Here is an 18,875-nt window from a genome sequence, read left to right as displayed (position 1 = left end):
GAATCTAGCCATTATCTAGGTATTGTACTTCCTCCCTTATATTCTCTATAAATAGGGGAGTGAAGTTTCATTGTATTTTTTAGTACCATGTACCTAGTGTCATAGTTTAATTTCATTCTTCTATTCAATCTCATTTCATTATTGTTTATTTGCTTCATTGTTATTTCAATTCCATGTTTAGTTTTAGTTCAATGATCTTAGGCTAAATCCCTCCTAATAGGGGGTAGAATGAAGCCAACGTGAGAAATCCATAAGTAGTCTAATTATATCTATTTGCGTTGATTTAACATGTTATTTTCTTTGCTCATATAGAGATAGAAAGTAAAGAAAAGGTTGTTAGTGAATTTCTACTTCAATATAGAGATAGAAGTAGCAGGAATTCCATATGCCTAATTCTAAGTGACATATAGATAGATACTTAGAATTAGGGGATAAGTTCATTCTCATTAGGTTGTAAAGCAATAATTGGTGTGAATGATCTTGATAAAGGTTTGAATTTTCTTATTAGATTGTAAAGCAATTGGTGAATTAAATCAATTAAAGGTTCTAGTTTTTGCATTGGGTTGTAAAGCAATTGGTGTTTAAACTAGTTTCTTTAGCAAATGGTTTTAAGTAGATTACAAATGAAGTTATATCGGATGGTAGAGTTCTACTCTCTATTATTCTTATCCATCTTCATATATCTTAGTCTATTTGCTTAAGTAGTATAAAATCAAGATTTCAAAAATCACACTCTCGATCATCCCCTTTCTCTTCTACTAAATGATTTGAAGATTAACTTTCACAATACCAAGGAGTGTTTGATAACTTTTACCCCATATTGCAATGACGTTTTAGAAGTAGTGGTAGTTTAGTTTAGTTTAGGTGTGTACTGATAAACATGAATTTATAAGAATAAATATTAATGTAAAAACACAAACAATCACTCTAATAAACACGAGTTTAGATCAATACTCTATTCTCTCTCTATACTATCAAGTAATATAGATATAGTAATTCCACTCTTAAACTACCAAGACTAAATAGAATTCAACTAATTTAAATCAAGAGGACAGGTAAAAGTAATAATTATTTGAAGGATGAATTAAACTATGATTAAACTACGAATATAAATCAACTAATTACACTAAACAATTAAAATTAGGGTTTTGATGGAGGAAAAGTTAGGGAAGAGTTTTAAATCCACCTTTAGCAAATCATTGATATATTTAATATAACTATTACAAAGTTTTTACCTTTGTGATGTCCCGTAATGTTCTAACACAAATATTTAGACTTTATTATCCTTAGTTAACAACCTACATCTCTATAGTCATTGATTAACTAGCATGAGGAAAATTTTATTCACCTATCTCTAGCATAAATTCACAATTCCTAGTTCAAAATCAAACACTTCCTATCTTTAGAAATATGCACGAATCGAACTTAAAACACAAGCAATACAAATTAGCCTTGTGTCATCGGATTATCATCAAAATAATAATAATATGAAGACATAGTGCTAAAAGATGTAGAAAGATGAAAGTTTTATTAATGGAGATTTAATGGAGGCTATAAACCCTAATTCTAAACCTAAAAACCAAACTAATGTTGGATAATACAATGGATACTACAATAGATGCCTAAACTTCTAGTTAACTACTACTTTTATAGAGAACAAATAGCGTTTTATATTTTATGGTCGAAATTCTATCTTTCCATAGGCTCATGGGCTTCAAAATCATACTAGGGTCCAATCCATAGAATTTAACTTAAGCCAAATCTACAACATTTTACTATTGTTCCCTTTTTGGAAATGTATACTACTCCAAATAGTTTGTGGCCTAGACCATTAGAAAGTTATTTCTGAGTCGGTCGTTTTGATATAAACTGGGCCTGAATCAGAGCTTAGAGCCCATAGATATGCCTGTTTGAATTTCTATTGACTTTTCAATAGTTTTCCATCTGAGTTGACTTTCGTTTGACACCTTTGACTTGGGCTTTTCCTTCATAAATTTGGGCCTTTATCTATGTTTTTCACCTAGCAATCAATTTAGCTTCTTTTCATGCACAATTGACATCATTTCAACACTTATTCAACTCCAATGCCTGAAATACGCAAAAACAAGTAAATAGTGATAACTCACATTACTAATAACATAATTGACCTACGTAGAATACTATTAAGGGGTTTAAACCATAGTACAAAATATCCCGATATATCGCGATATTTGGGGATATCTATCCGGATTTCATAAAAAGATATATAAATATCACGATATGTTCAGAGATATATACAACTACAAATATCGGTGATATTTTAACAATGTTTGTGATATTTGTGATATTTGGAGATATTTTGCGATATTTTGAGATATTTGGCGATATTTTATGTATATAACAATTTTATTTAATATTTACCATTATATTTCAAATAAATATAAATAATGTATCATGATATATCAATAAACATCTACAATATCTACGATATTTATCGATATTTTGGATATGTCCACGATATTTGCATGTGAAACAATGTCAAATATCCCCAAAGAGGGGGATATATCCACGATACATATCCAGAAATTAAATATCGATAAATACCCATATCCTAATATTTTGTACTATGGTTTAAACTACAATTTTGGGTGATTATCACACTATCCCCAAACAGCATTTTACTTGTCCTCAAGCAAATATGAGAAATTAAAACAAATAAGTGGCCAAAAATATAATCTTAACTATGTTTTGCAGAGTGCGATTGCATTCATCATATGCAATAAGGTTTTAAACTACTAGGAATTCCGTAGTGGAAGAGTTATAACCTCGTAAGAGTTTTCCAGAGAAGATACTCTCAAACTTCATTTATACTACAACAACTAAGTAATAAAAGTTTGTTCCCTTAATTAATCTGAGAAATCTATACATCTCACTAGTAGGGAATAAAAAATAATTTTTTTGAAACCTAAGCTAATGCATGCATAATAATCAAATCATCTAATGATAAACATTCATGCAATAAACTATGATATGAAATGCAATGGCAGGCCCGTTTATAAATTTTTTGGAATAACGTCCTTAAGTAGGTTCTCACAAGGAATGTGTCAAGATACAAATCACTCTGATATTTCCACTCAACTTTCTCTTACTCTAGTGTGCAGTGGGCACACTTTTCCTCACAATCTCAATGTCGTCCAAGGGAGGCGAGGTCGATCAAGCAGAACTACCACTTATTATCATGCCAACCTATTCCTAATTGAGCTAGAGGTCTTTATTAAGTGATGTGTGGTTTAGGTGATAATTTAAGAAGGAAGAAAATGGATATTCAAATAAACAAGTCTGAGAAAATAGGGTCTTCAAAACATGTAACTAGAGAAAACATTTGTTCTTACTTTCCTTCTATACTTTTGTTCCATACTTAGCCCTTTTGTTTTGGCTTTTGACTCCTTTTGATTTTATTTTTGCCGTTCTAACTTTTTTCTTTTTCTTTTTCGAAACAACTAACTAATTTTTTATTCTACACAGGTATTTCTCTTCACTTTTTTTTCACTTCATCCTATTTCTCAAACTTATCAAATAGGTGGGTATTTTTATTTGGTTTTTATAATATATGGGTAATAGAATTATTGGTGAATTTGAAAAGGCTAAATAAAAGGCTCAGTGGGGCGACTAGCGAAAAAATTATCTTTAGGTTGGAATTTTGGGCTATATCGATCCAAAGAGGGCCTCAATTCTCGCTTAGGATATGGTGTGGTGATCAAGCAAATAGACGTGTTGTTTCTCTACTCGAATTTAATTACTTTTTTGTCTCCTCACTCAGATATTCCACATATGAGGCTTGTGGCTAGATTCTCACAGGATATGTAAAATTAAGCACTCTAACCTAAGTGTCAAAAAAATACTGCCAAATACAATCATAAATGCTCATGCAAGACATTTATGAAAAGATACAATGACTATTACCTACATATTAACCTAAGTTTCTAAAAATTACTTTAATTCTAGTGCTAAGTGAGACTTCTAGACTGATATCATCACAAAAAAAGAAACAATACCATTATCACTAAGTGTATAGTAAAAAAAAAAAATTATGATTTTTCACTTTTTTTATTAAGAAAAGTGTGTAATTTACAATCTAAAAATGACTAATTTTTCAAATATTTTTATCCCACCCCCAAACAATAGAACGCTTTGTCTTCAAAGTGTAAAGAGAAGGAAAGAGATTACCATATAAATGTGTGACAAATTGACAGTACCTGTAACAACAACATTATAAAGATGATATGATAACATGAAGCACAATCGAATTATTACGTACTAACTAACACGGACTTTACTGGAGCAAACATGATAAACAATGGGTGTTAAAAAGTTTTGAGTTGAAAGACCAAAATCCACCACCCCCAAACAAATTTTGATAAATCTTTTTAATTTTGAAAATTTTGTGGCATATACTCCAAAATGGTGGTATGTTACAAAAAAATTGTATGGGTCTTTTAAAGTCAGGTACCCTAGACTTAAGGTTGGGTCTTTTTAAGTCAGATTCCCTAGACTTAATATGGGGTCTTTTTAAGTCAGATTCCCCAAGACTGTGCACACCCCCAAACAAGCAAGAAACTGGGGTGGCACTAGATGGACGATACTCGATCAACTATAAACTAATAATCGAAAGAGTTGGGGGTCTAGCCATAAACGCATGATACTACATGCACCCCCAAACATAAGGAAATGGTGGATTTTAATTTTAAGATGGAAAATAACAAATGAAAACTTATGCAACCCCTCAATTAACACATGCAAACCATTATGTTGTAGTTGTTTTAGAGAGTTAGATTGTCCTAAAAGATTAATGAAGTTGTAATAGTGGGGTGAGTATCTTCAAAGTTGTTTGAAGTGAGGTTCACCATAGATTGTTTAGAGTTTGAATGGTTGGGAGTTTTAGAAGAAAGGAAGGTAGGATTTTTAGTTTAGGACTTGTATTGGTTAACTAGTTGATGAAAAACATTGAAAAGCTTAAGTTGTTTGATGATTGAAAGAACATAAACTTGAAAGACATGAAATGAAATGATTGATTTAAAGAAGAACAACAAAGAAATATGATTGATTGATTGATTAACAAAAACAAATAACAAGATTGAAATGAAAACAATAAAGTAAATGACTTGAATGAAAAAAAAAAGTAGAAATTAAATCCTACATGAAACTAGAATAAGTCTAGGTGCATTCTCTTTCCATAACTTTTAGTTTTTATACCCCTACTTTATACAAATGACTGATTTGCCCTTCTCCATTACATTTGAGACACCTCACCCTTTGCTTTATGCATTTGCTTTTTCCTTTTCCTTTTAGATTTCTTCTTGATCAAGATAGGTTTTAGAGAAAGCCATCTTTTGTGTTAAGGACATCTATCTCTGGTCTTCTGAGTTGAGGACTTGACTTTCAGCTCATTGGTTCTAAGTAATTAACCTTTGACCTTTGATTTTGACTTTTTCAGCACTTTTTCATAGCAGCTTCGAGTTTTCATAATAAGCATAATTAAGTCTCCTTTTTGTGCTAAGACATAATTTTCATGATAAGTGGCCTGAATTTCTCTATAACCTGAAAAAGACAATAAAAGCTATGAGTTGTCTTTTTATTATGCGTAAGAAGGGCTGTAATACAGTAATGTAAGGGTAATAAAACGTACATTTAGGAGCTGATCACCACCCCCAAATAGCATCTTGTTTGTCCTCAAGCAATGATGAGAGAAAAACTAAGATCACAATTGAGTGATTTATTATAAATTATACTAATCTTGTTTCGGTGAGTACAATTGCATTGACCATATGCAACAAGGCCTTAAAAAACTAAGAATTCCATAGTGGACGAGCTTTAAGCCTCGTGAAAGTTTTCTAGTGAAGGTACTCACAAACTTTTTCTATATAGTACAAAAGGTCTTCTTTCCTTATTTATTCTCATAAGTTTATACGTCTCATTAGCGAGGAATAAAGACAAGCTCCTTTGAACGTAAAATAACATATGTACAGTAATTTAATCATCTAAAGATAAATGTGCAAAACATGAGCGGTGAAATGCAAAACCAGAGTTGTTTCCTAGACTTTTGGAGAGCGTCTTTAAGGTGGGTTCTCATAGGGGTGTGTTGCAATCATAACTCTTTGATAGATTCACTCAAGTTTCGTTCTCTCAAATGTAGCAGGCATTTATATTCCTCCCATAATCAAATGACGTCCAAAGAAACTGCGGTCGATTGATCACGCTTGCCACTTACTATCACACCATCCTATTCCTAATTGACCTAGAGGTCTTTTATTTGGAGTTACGGGGCTAGGGTGATGGTTTAGAAAGAAAAGGAAGGGAAAAACAAAAATCTGATAAGTTGAGAAACTGAGTCTTCAAGATACTTGTAACCAGAGAAGAACTTCATTTTGTTCTTTGCTTCCGAATTGTGATTCATTCTTTTAGCCCTTTGGCTTTGTGACTCCATATGATTTTGAATTTTGGGAGTTCTAACTTTCCTTTTGTTTCTTTTTGTTCTTTTTTCTGATATCGTCTCTTTTTTATTTTGAACTTTTGGGATATTCGATTTTTGACTCCATTGATTTTTTTTCTGATGGGTCTTTCTTTTCTTTCCTTTCTTTTCTTTTCTTTTCAAAGCAACTAACTGGTCTGTTTTTGTACAAGGGTCTTCTCTTTCTTTTTTTCGATATCCATCCAGTTCTCAAGTTGTTAGCTGGGTAAGTTTTTTATTGTGTGTTGTAACGGGTTAGAAATTTATGGCGAAGAATAAAAAGGCTTTTAGAAAATGGTAAAGGCTCAAAAAGGGGATAACTAGAGGAAAAACTATCTTTTTGGGTTTTCAACGTTTATTTGGCTATATCGATCTAAAAAGGGCATAAATTCTCTCTTAGGATATGGCGTGGTGATCAAGCAAGTGGATGTGTGGTCTTTCTATCCAGACATCATTTGTGTCATCACTCAATAATCATTCAGCTGAGGCTTTTGGCTAGATTCTCATAGGATATGGAACTTAATTGTTCTACACTTGGTCTCAGAAACTCACTGCTATATACAAACAAATGTTGATCCATGTCATTCATGAAAAGATGCAGAAACTATTATATGTATATTAGTCTAAGTTCGTAGAACAAGTCCTTACTCTATTGCTATAATGAGACTTCTAAATTTTTTATTCATCCTAGAAAAAAGAAATAAGACTTTTTAATACTAAATAGAAAAATATTTTTGGTCTTTTTTGTAGAAATGTCTTTTAGAAAGGAAGAAATATACTATTATATCGACTATAGAAAATGTCTAGTTTTTGCAAAATGTTACTATACCACCCCCAAATAGAAATATGCTTTGTCCTCAAAGTATGAAGAGATAAGGAAAGAAATTATCAGTAGAAACATGAGAAAAAATGGCGATACACCTGTGTTCTGTTCTTCATGATGAAAATACGCCACCCCCAAATAAGTTTGGGGCATGGGTTATTTGATATAGAACGAGAAATACATGGTTTATTATACTAAGGATAATTATTCTACAATGAAAAATCTTTTTGGTTTTTTGTATTTTTGAAAAGATGTGAAATGCAGAAAGAAAATTGGAAAATTTTGGCATGATGTATCTGTATTACCTTTTGCTCATATACCAAATTCCACAACAAATAGCATAAGCATATAATATTAAAATTACACTACTAGTTATAATACTACATAAGTACAGAAATAAAATAAACATCAAACTAAAGATAAAACATAAACTGTAAACTATCTATACGGACACTAAGGAGTTGCCTAGTCAGAATTCGTGCGTGACTTGTAACGACGTCGAGAAGATCCTTCTCTTTGATGACATCAGGTCCTAGCATGTCTATCACTATAAGGGAGCACGTGTCTAATGCTCAACAGTGTTCTAGTGACACTGTGCTGAAAACGTCGCTGCTCCTGCTAGAAGGACCGTTGCTCCTCTCTGAAGATCTGCTGTGCCGCTATGATGACTCCCTGTGTTTGCCTGAGCTGGTGGATGTGCTGTTGCGAAATCTTCTGGCCTCCATGGAGGAAGTGAATTACGTCCATGGGCTGAGTGAACTATCGAGTGGCATCTTCAGTGACGTAGTATACTTGCTTGATAAAGCGTGCTTGCTTGGCAGCTCTGGCAGCAGGTGGGTACTAGAATTTCTGGATGTAGTGGGCATAGATAGGACCTGTGGTAGCATCCTTGACCTCCACTAGAGCGTCTGTAGCATCAAACCCCCAGTGCTGCATGATCCTAGTTTCCAACACTTGTAGAGGGGGGTTTGACTTCTTGGGTTTGCAGAGTTGCTCCCAAATGAAGGAGACGATGCAGAAGGTGTTCTTCTGCTCTTGAAAAATCCATAGAATATGGAGCATCGCCTTACCTATATCAGAAAGCTTGATTGAGCCCAGTAAGTAGAAGGATATCCATTGAGATACTGCTAACTGATTCCTTCGTAATGACTCACTCTGAAACGCGCAGTGAGACTTGGGGTTTTTCACCCCCTCGAGAAGTGCTTCTACCATCATCACATCGATGGTCTTGTTGTCTAGGGACTGTTCCGTCTGAACATAAGCCTTCAGAGGAATCCCTAGAACCTCACTCACCACCTCCTTTGTGAGCTCAAGCGTTCGTCCATCTTTGACAATTGTGATGCGGTCATCCTCCCCTCTAAGAATATGATTATAAAACGAAAGAGTGAGAGAGGGAGAATAAGCTGCACCTTCCAACAAAACCAAAGCCTCCCATCTTCTTTTTCTAACATCAGCCTTGAAATGCACTTCAAATAGATCGGAATTAAAGATGGGTTCAAAATTTTGCTCCGGCATGATTTTAAGAACTCGAGCCATTTAAAGTATGAATTGATAAAATATGGGTTTTTAGTTGGAATGGGGGTTGAAAATGGAGGAGGCTATGAAAATTTGGAGTGGTGGTGTTTGGGTTGAGCGGGCGGTCACGAATTGGCTTGGGGCGGCTACGGTTTGGAATGTGTGAGGAAAGTGATGGTCGATTGGCAATCGTGTAGGTTAAATAGGTTTGATGGCACGTGCCTCGCATGTTCCTTTTAAGTTAAAACAAAATTTTGGCCCAAGCCCAAATGATATCAGGTAATTTCGATCTTGTCTTCATTGCCTTGCCAACTTCAAGAGTCGATCCGCGCTTCGTTACTCGTCCGATCTTGACCCGTGAGGTACCAAAACGATTAGCATCGAAAATACCACGCAAAGATATAGGGTACACTCACATCTAACAGTGGATGAAAAACATATGAGGGAAAAAAATGAAAAGGAACTGTAGGGAAATATGTACAAACGAAAGAAGGAAAATTTTAATTAATTTTTTTGGGTTTTGAATAAGTTTGACTAAATTTTTTTTTAAATGTGGGTCGTTTTAAGTTAGATTCCCAAGACTTAGAAGGTTTTAAAAATTTGAGTCAATCTCAACCAGATGGTTGGATTACTCTCCTCAGCTATGCTCGATGAGTAGGTGGCTGGCATATGAAAATCTTGAAAACTGAATTTTCACTATGAGGTTGAAGACTGGGGAAGGTTGGTGTTTGATAGTTTGAGCACCAGCCTTCTCTCATAGCTCGTCTCTTACGTGTGTATGAACTTTTACCTAAATCAGGAATATAATGATTTTTGGTATATATGTTCATATCTTTAGTAGCATTTCTCTAGGAAGTGCTTGCACACGATCATTGAAACTTATCCATCTAGTCATGCTAGGTGGAGAGTTTTTGTTTTTAATAGAAGACATTTTAGAAAGTTTTTAGAAAAAGAGATTGAGAAGGGGGAATGATTTTTTTTTAAAAATGGAGAATTTTTGAAAATTTTGTACAAGTTTGAGTCTTTTAACATCAGATTCTCGAGACAAATAGAGAGGTGGAGCCAAAAGGTAGAATTAAACAGAGAATAGTATCACTTTGAGTTACTCTATTTATTTAATTCTCATTTGGAGACGCCTCGCCTCTTTTTTCTTTTTATTTTTTTTTATTTATTTGATTTTCTCAAGCAAAAATTATCTCTATCCATATAGAGATTTTGACAAGAAGATAAAATTATACGTGAATTGGTATAATTTTGGTTACTCCGAGGCGTATAATTTTCATTTTTATATCCTTTAGTTTTGAAAAGTATGGAGAGATGTTTTAAGAAACTCGTACTTCAAAAGCTGTGATTCTAAACTCTAATTTTCTTTCTAGAAAACAAACCATAACAGATAATCTTAAGCAACTTTCGTGTCGGCTCTGTGATGAACCCAATCTAGACAGACAGAGCTTCAGCTACGTGAGTGGGGAGATTTACTGCGTAAGACATGGAATGTCCTGACCTAACAAATAGCTTGATGATATAGGCGACTGATCAGCTCCCAAATGTGCATTTTATTACCCTTATATTACTGCATTACATCCTTTCTTACGTTTAACGAAAAGACAACTCATAGCTTTTATTGCTTTTTTCATGTTACGGAGAATTTCAGGCCACTTATCATAAAAGCTGTGTCTTAGCACCTAAAGGAGCCTTAATCACACTTATTATGAAGACCATAAGTTGCTATGAAAAAGTGTTTAAAAAGTTAAAGTCAACGGTCAAAGTCAAAGTTCAAAGTCAAAGGTCAAAGCCCTCAAATCAGAAGACCAGATATGGAGGCTCTTATCTAAAAATATGCCATTCTCAAAAACCTACCTTGGTCAAGAAGAAATCAAAAAGCAAAAGCAAAAGCAAAAAAGTGAAGTGTGAGGTGTCTCAAAAGTAATGGAGGAGGGCAAATCAATAAAAGGTAAAAGTAGGGGTATATAATCTAAAAGTTAGGGAGAGAGAAAGCATCCATTATTTTAGGGTCCGAACCATTTGGTTTGTAAGATTTAGTATTGTTTTTCAATTCAAGTCTTTCACTTTATTATTCTTCATTTCCTTTTATTTAAATCTTGTTATTTTGCTTTGTTTGTTTCAATCAACCAATGTTACTTTGTTGTTCTTGTTTCAATCTTCAATTCAATACTTTTTTCAATGTTTTCATGTCATTTCCATACCAAACAACTTGAGTTTTTACATTTTCATTAGCTTAAACTAAACAAGTCTTTACTAAGAGTCTACCTTTCTTCTTATTAACTCCCACACTTAAACTCTAAACAATTTAGGATAAACCTTACTTCTTACAAACTTTTTTGAAGTTACTTACCACAATCAACAGTTTCAGCGACCCTTAGTACGCAAAATTGATCTCAAATTGCTCCTAGATTGCGTTGTTCTAGGGGTTGGTCTGTGTAAAATCCAATGCCCGTTCTGAAAAATCACATGACTATTGATGTTTCAAGAATCTTGCATTAAAAGAACATACAAAACAACTATTTTTGAAAAAGAAGTGTAAAATAAAAAAAGGAAAAATTGTATACTCGCTCCACAGGTTCACACTTACTCAAATGATGAGTAAGAAGTGTTTTACAAAGAATATGCAAGGTATATGTGGACTAAGGCTCTACCACTTACAACCACATACTCCAAGTAGAGTGGTCTGGTTACCTTATTTATGCATTCCCTTTTAAAGCAAAAGATGGAATGGAATGGGAAAGGAATATATCGAGGAAAAGAAGATTTAATCCTCATAGATGGGATGACATCACTTGTTGCTTCAAAGGCTGTGTTTATTGGTTTAGGGTTTGGTACTACTTGACCTGGGAACACACCTTTCTGGGTTTTGTCTTCGGCTAACAAGTTCAGAGATTGTTACATGGATGCTAGGATTTGGGTTTGTTGTTACATGACAGATAGCATTATTTCGGTGGGCTTATCTGTTTGGACACTAGTTGATGGTGTAATGGGAACTAGGTCTCTTTAGTTGTTGATAGGTGGGTTTTGGTAGTTCTGGTTAAAATGGGATGGAACCAATGCTATGTTCTGATTGTTATAGATACCTTGTCCTTGTCTGAATTTATTTGGTGGTTTGTTGAAACCTGGAGGTGGTTGGTTTTGTTGAATGTTAATCCATGTGAAGTTTGGATGTTGTCTCCATGGTGGCATCTATATGATTTAAGCATAGATAGAAATTGTATGGTGAGGTATTTATGTTCATAACAAGATGAAGGGTTTGGTCTTTTTGTTTGGTTGTGAGGGCATCTACCTTTTTTGTGAGGGTTTGATTAAAGTTTTGATTTCTGGATCGGATTTCACCTCAAAAATACCGCTAGCTTTAGATGTACTGGGTTGGGCTTTATGGAATTGTTTATATCGCGCCAGTGGGTACTCTTTTCAACTTGGTTTCCAAGAAAGGTTAAGGCTTAAGTTGCACCTCTATCCAAAAAATTACAATTACTCATGATGTCGAGGGTTACTTTGTGTTCTTAGAGAAGGCCTTTGAATAAACATTGGACAAGATTGGATTTTTCTAGTTTATGGTGAGGACATGAATAGAGTAGGTCAGAGAATCTATCCCATGCTTCAGAAAATGTCTCACTTGGACTCTGTCTGAATAATTGTATCTTACTTCTTATCTCTTTTGTTTTCTTTAGTGGAAAGCACTTCTCCATGAAGGAGAACACAACATTTTCTTATGTATCGAAAGAATTGGGCTTCTAAGAGAGAAGCCAATCATGAGTCTTACAAGCTAGAGTGAAAGGAAACACTCGTAGTTTCACTTGATTGTCGGTGACGCCTGGATGGTGGAAAGTATTGCATACTTCATGTATCCGACGTAGATGCTCATACGGTAACTCGTGTTCAAACCCGTGAAAGATGGGTTGAAGATTGAACACGTTTGGTAGAATGCGAAAATCGCTCGTGAGCGGTGTGAGTCATATACAAGATGGAGGCCCATCTTTCAATGGTGTGTAGAAGTTGGAAAGAGGCTCTTCAGCTTGCACTACTTTGTCGGCCATCTTAGTGGATGGAGGACTAGAAATAAGAGATTTTCTAGGACGACGTGCTCTCCTACGTGAGTAAGTTTTATTCTTGCTAATACCTGTAGTGCCTGAACGTAGTATCATGCACTTTTAGCAAGACAACAAAACTATCCTAACATGCGCAAACGATGCAAGGTATGCTCAAGCAATCGAAATTCATTTTTGAAAGTATGGAGTTTTGAAAAATTTGCTTGGTCTATAATTTACTATGCCCTATTCAAGGGAACAATTGGGCGCGAGACTAGGATGGCTCTACTACACGGCTCAGAAGAGTAGGTAGTCACTTCACTAAGTGGTGTGCTACCAAGAATCACTCATGATGAATCTGGGGGAGGGGAGTGAGGAAGGTAGTTGGTCCACCAAAATTTGGTAATTGATTACTCTAAATCCTCATGGCTATATTTTTGTCATTTTCTGGAGGAGCGTGACAACTTTGGGCTCTAGTTAGTTTATTTTTTTTTTTTTTTTGTTTAGGGCTTCAAGAATCAAGCAACGTCCAATTTATGTACATTGGGAAATGACGTCCCAATGGTTTTTATGTGGCTCGGGTTCAGTCTTATACGTGAATGTAAATTGCAGTACGGAAATTAAATTTCAAACAATCACGTAAGCATGCTTGAACACACAAGGTATCCTCTTATATGGGCTTCGAGAAGGTTTAGAATTTACCTTTCAAGCTGTGCTTACACGCTGCTGGAGGAGAAGGCGACGTTGGTTGGTGCGTGATCTGAGAATCAGGCCCAACCGTTCAATCTTTTCCTTGCCCACAGTCTGGGTTTTTGATAAGTAAACAATTTTGCCTTCAAGGGCCCAAAACATAAAAGTAAACTAACATTAATACCAATCTAATAGATTAACTAGTTTAGATAGATTATCTAGATTAACTAGAGATAAACTTAGTTAGAGTGTTGATTACCAAGTTGATTCAAAGTGTGTGAGCGATGATTCACGACTTGCCTCGCACACTTGAACTTCCCAAGGTAATAAAAACTCTAATCTCTTGGTAAGTTTAGAACTTCAACCAAGTTTCAACTCATGTTTATCCACATAATCACTCAAAACTATTTTTTTTTTTTTTCATTTTTCTCTTTTTTTCTTTATCTCTATCTATTACAAACAAGTTCCACTTATTTATACTACTTTGTTACAAAATTCGGGTTTCACAGTACAACCACGCATGAAAATCTGTGAAAAAATCAGATAGCACTGTGTGGAGGTGGACTTGTGGTCGGGCTCTGGCTAAGGGGCGGTCGCCAGCGCGGTGGATGTCGGCCAAGTCCGGTTGTTTTTTAGCTGCAGCTTCAGCTCCTCTCTGGCATGTTAATCTCGAACCTAGATTTGCAAAAAAAGTAAGTTAGTAATGAAAAACAACAAAATAAATCAACGAAAATTAGAAAAATAATAAGTGAAAAGTTGAGAGTGATGCTTCCCTCCTTAGATACTCAACCAAGCATTCTTGCTCCTTCAATCTATGACGGCGGTGCCATTTGCAGTTGTAGTAGTGGGGTGAGTATTGTCAAAGTTGTTTGAAGTGAGGTTCACCATAGATTGTTTAGAGTTTGAATGGTTGGGAGTTTTAGAAGAAAGGAAAGTAGGATTTTTAGTTTAGGACTTGTATTGGTTAACTAGTTAATGAAGAACATTGAAACGCTTAAGTTGTTTGATGATTAAAAGAACATAAACTTGAAAGACATGAAATGAAATGATTGATTTAAAGAAGAACAACAAAGAAAGATGATTGATTGATTGAATAACAAAAACAAATAACAAGATTGAAATGAAGAACAATAAAGTAAATGACTTGAATGAAAAAAAAAACTAGAAATTAAATCCTACATGCATGACACTAGAATAAGTCTAGGTGCATTCTCTATCCCTAACTTTTAGTTTTTATACCCCTACTTTATGCAAATGACTGAGCCTGGCCACTACAGCAGCAATTGCTTGGCACCAAGAAACAATAATAACAATAAGAACAAGAAAAAAAATCAAGAAGCTAATGTTGTTGAGATGGTAGATGATGCTTTAATCTGTTCGATGGAGCATAAGAAAGAGTCTTAATTGGGTACTTGATTCCGGCGCATCTTTCTATGCTACCTCACATCGAGAGTTCTTTGAGAACTACACCGAAGGTGAACTTGGAACGGTCTATCTTGGTGATGACCAACCTTGTGACATTCGGCAAAGGTGACGTGCATGTCAAGATGAATGGCTCGTCATGGTTATTGAGGGATGTTAGACACGTTCAGGATTTGAGGAAGAATTTGATTTCTGTGGGGCAATTGGCAAGTGAAGAATTTGTTATAGTTTTCACCAGTAACACTTGGAAGGTCTCGAAGGGTTCAATGGTTGTTGTAAATGGCAAGAAAGATGGTACTCTCTACATGACTACTTACGAGTCGATTGTCGTGGCATATGGCAAAGAGGATCCGAATGTTTGGCACCGCAGACTTGGTCATATAAGTGAGAAAGGAATGCAAATCCTTCACTTTTCTAATAAACTCCCAAAGTTACAATTGACTGAAATTAACTTCTGTGAGAACTGTGTATTTGGAAAGCAGAAGCGGGTAAGTTTTCAAAAGTTGGGTCAGACTCCGGAAGCTAGCAAGCTTGAGTTGATTCATATAGATGTCTGGGGGCCAACTAATGTCTCTTCACTTGGGGAAAAGTTATATTTTGTGACTTTCATTGATGACCATACTAGAAAGGTGTGGGTTTATTTCTTGAGACACAAGTCAAAAGTATTTGAAATGTTCAAGACTTGGAAGGCCATGGTTGAGAATGAGAAAAGCTTGAAAGTAAAGAAGCTGAGATCCGACAACGATGGAGAGTATGAGGATTCAGGTTTTAAGAAGTACTGTGCTGACAATGGCATCAAGATGGAAAAGACTTTGCTAGGGACACCTCAGCAAAATGGGGTTGCAGAGCGGATGAATAGAACACTGACATAGATAGTTAGGTGTATGCGTACACTAGCAGGCTTGCCCAAGATTACGGATAGAAAAGTGTTAGCCACAGTGACTTACGATCAATAGAGGACCGTCAGTACCTTTGGATTTTAAGATTCGAGAGGAACTGTGGAGCGGGAAGGATATGAACTCATAAAAGTAAAAACAAGTGTTTACTCCTACTTAGCTAATTTAACTCGGCAGAAGTAAAAACTATTCTTAAACTCTTTTGTTATCAAAGTTCTACTCTCGATTATCTTATAATAAAACTGGAGTCATAATTTGTTCCACTCCTAGTTGCTTAGAACGTAACAATTTCACTAATTTAACAATTCAACAATATGATGAGAGTAATGTTTTTAATAAGACTAATGTGTGGGAATAACTAATTAAGATTATTCTAAATTATACTATGACAATTAAATATGAAGATGTGAATGAGAAGGAATTAGGGAGATTTGAAATCCACCTTGATTAATCCCTTATATGCTAGTACAGAGTTGTTGCAACCCTAATCTTTATGTTTTCACATAAATGTTAGGTCTTTTTATCCCTAATTATTCATGACATCTCTACCAACTAATAATTAGCAAGTGAGGCAATTGAAACTCATTCTCATGGTGAATTAACTACCCTCTAGAGTGGAATATCTTACTACAACTATTTTATACTAACACATCAAGTTTTTATCAAAGCTTTAATCAAACCCCTCTAATGGAGGTTTAGCTATGAATCATGAGACTATCATAAACATAAGTATAATAAAACATAATGAAATAACTACTTGATTAATAATAACTTGACTTGAATTAGTGGTGGCTAGGCTGAATAACATAAACTAAGTTTTAGACTAAAAATAACTAAATGAGAGAGAGAGAGAGAGATTAATTAACTAAGGGGTTAGGTCTCTAGAGTTTTGCCTTAGTGGCTAGGTTTACAATTTCGTGCATGGGCTTTGGAGCTTTGTTTTGGGTCATTAAATCATGCCTAAAACCTAATTAGTTAAGTCCAAAAAGGGTTTCTCTACTACAAATTACTTCAACAGCCTTTTAGTCCATATTTACTCCTCTAATTAGATCAAGGCCTAGATCATTAGAAAGTTCTTTCCGAGCCGGTCATTTTGACATATAGTAGGCCTAATTCCGAGGTCTGAGTTCAAAGATACGGCCTATAGAAGTTCTATTGACTTTGACTTTTCAGTTTTGACTGGGCTTTAAAAAGACTTTTTCTCCTTGAAACTTGGGCTTTAACCATATAACTTCTTAGCAACCAACTTTTGCTCATTTCTCTTGCAAAAGTGACATATTTCTTCACATATTTGACTCCAATACCTGAAATACACAAAAGTACGTAAACAGTACTAACTCTTATTTATTATAAACATAATTAGTCTAAATGTAATATTATTAAGGGGTTAAAACTACAGGTTTAGGCTCTTATTATGAACCTTTCCCATTTAAAGGTGTTTGGTCGTGTGTCCTATGTCCACATTAGTGACCAAGCTAGAAGCAAGCTTGATACTAAGTCACTAAAGTGTACCTTCATCGGCTATGGCGGTGATGATTTTAGGTATCGCTTTTGGGATGATCCAAATTAGAAAATCATTCATAGTAGAGATGTTGTGTTTAATGAGAAAGTGATGTACAAGGATAGAGATGAAGCACAAACCAATAAATCGGTTACAGAGAGTGGCACAGAGTATGTTGAGTTGGAAGACTTTGATATAAGTCGTGATATAGTGGGAGCCCCACAGTCAGAGGATGACAGTAGTAGTGACTCTAATAATAATGAGGATACTACACCACTGAGTCCATCTCCACCTCGTGCCCTAAGAAAGACATCTAGGCCACTTGTACCGAGTACGAGATATCCACCCTCCACCTATGTGAATTACTTGCTACTTACAAATGGTGGCGAGCCTCAATGCTATGATGAAGCATTGGAGGCGAGTGATGCAAGCAAATGGGAGCTTGCTATGCAAGATGAGATGAAGTCCCTCATCTCTAATGGCACTTGGGAGTTAGCCAAACTACCTATGGGCAAGAAGGCTCTACAGAACAAATGGGTGTTTAGAGTCAAAGAGGAACATGATGGTTCCAAGAGATACAAAGCGAGGCTAGTAGTCAAGGGTTTTCATCAGAAAGCAGGTGTTGACTTCACAAAGATATTTTCCCCAATGGTGAAACTGAATACTATTCGGTCAGTGTTGAGTATTATTGCAACGGAAGATTTATATCTTGAGTAGTTAGATGTTAAAACTGCCTTCCTCCATGGTGACCTAGTTGAGGAAATTTACATGCAGCAACTATAGGGTTTCATCAAGAAGGGTAAAGATAATATGGTATACAGCTCAGAAAGAGCTTGTATGGATTGAAACAAGCCCCTAGGCAGTGGTATAGGAAGTTTGATAACTTCATGCAAGGAAATAACTACTATAAGTGCAACGCTAACCATTGTTGCTACTTTAAGAAGTTCGACTCCAGCTACATCATCATATTACTATATGTTGATGATATGTTAGTAGCGAGTTTTGATATGTCAGAAATTGGGAGATTAAAAGAGAAGTTGGCAAGTGAGTTCTTTATAAAGGACTTGGGTGCAGCAAAACAAATTCTAGAGATGAGGATCAAAAGAGATAGGCAAAAAGGTATTCTGGAGTTGTCTCAAGCTGAGTATATTGAGAAGGTATTGAAGAGGTTCAACATGGGTGGTGCGAAACCAGTTTGCACACTTTTGGCAGTCCACTTCAAATTGTCCAAGGAACACTCTCTCAAGACTGTTGAGGAAAGAAACTCTATGGCTAAGGTACCATACGCCTCTGCCATTGTAAATCTTATGTATGTCATGGTTTGCACACATTCGGATATAGCCCAAGCAGTAGGAGCTATCAGTAGATTTATGTCTAATCCTGGCAAGCAACATTGGGAAGCCGTAAAGTGGATATTGAGATATCTGAGAGGTACTACTGAGAAATGCCTATGTTATGGAAGGGGTGTTGTGAACTTGCAAGGGTATATGGATGTCGATTT

The 18,875-nt window shown here is 35.3% G+C and overlaps 1 non-coding gene across 1 annotated transcript; it reads left to right on the top strand.

Moving 5' to 3' along the window:
- Positions 1 to 12,386: 12,386 nt before the first annotated feature.
- Positions 12,387 to 12,492, top strand: LOC147524420 (small nucleolar RNA R71). Its single transcript, XR_015206580.1, has one exon. It is a non-coding gene; the product is annotated as a small nucleolar RNA R71 (small nucleolar RNA).
- Positions 12,493 to 18,875: the final 6,383 nt, after the last annotated feature.

The sequence above is a fragment of the Coptis chinensis genome, chromosome 1 (assembly GCF_015680905.1).
Source record: "Coptis chinensis isolate HL-2020 chromosome 1, ASM1568090v1, whole genome shotgun sequence".
NCBI classification, from domain to species: Eukaryota; Viridiplantae; Streptophyta; class Magnoliopsida; order Ranunculales; family Ranunculaceae; genus Coptis; species Coptis chinensis.
Note: the sequence above shows the minus strand (reverse complement) of the source record. Positions and strands in the feature narration are given on the sequence as shown.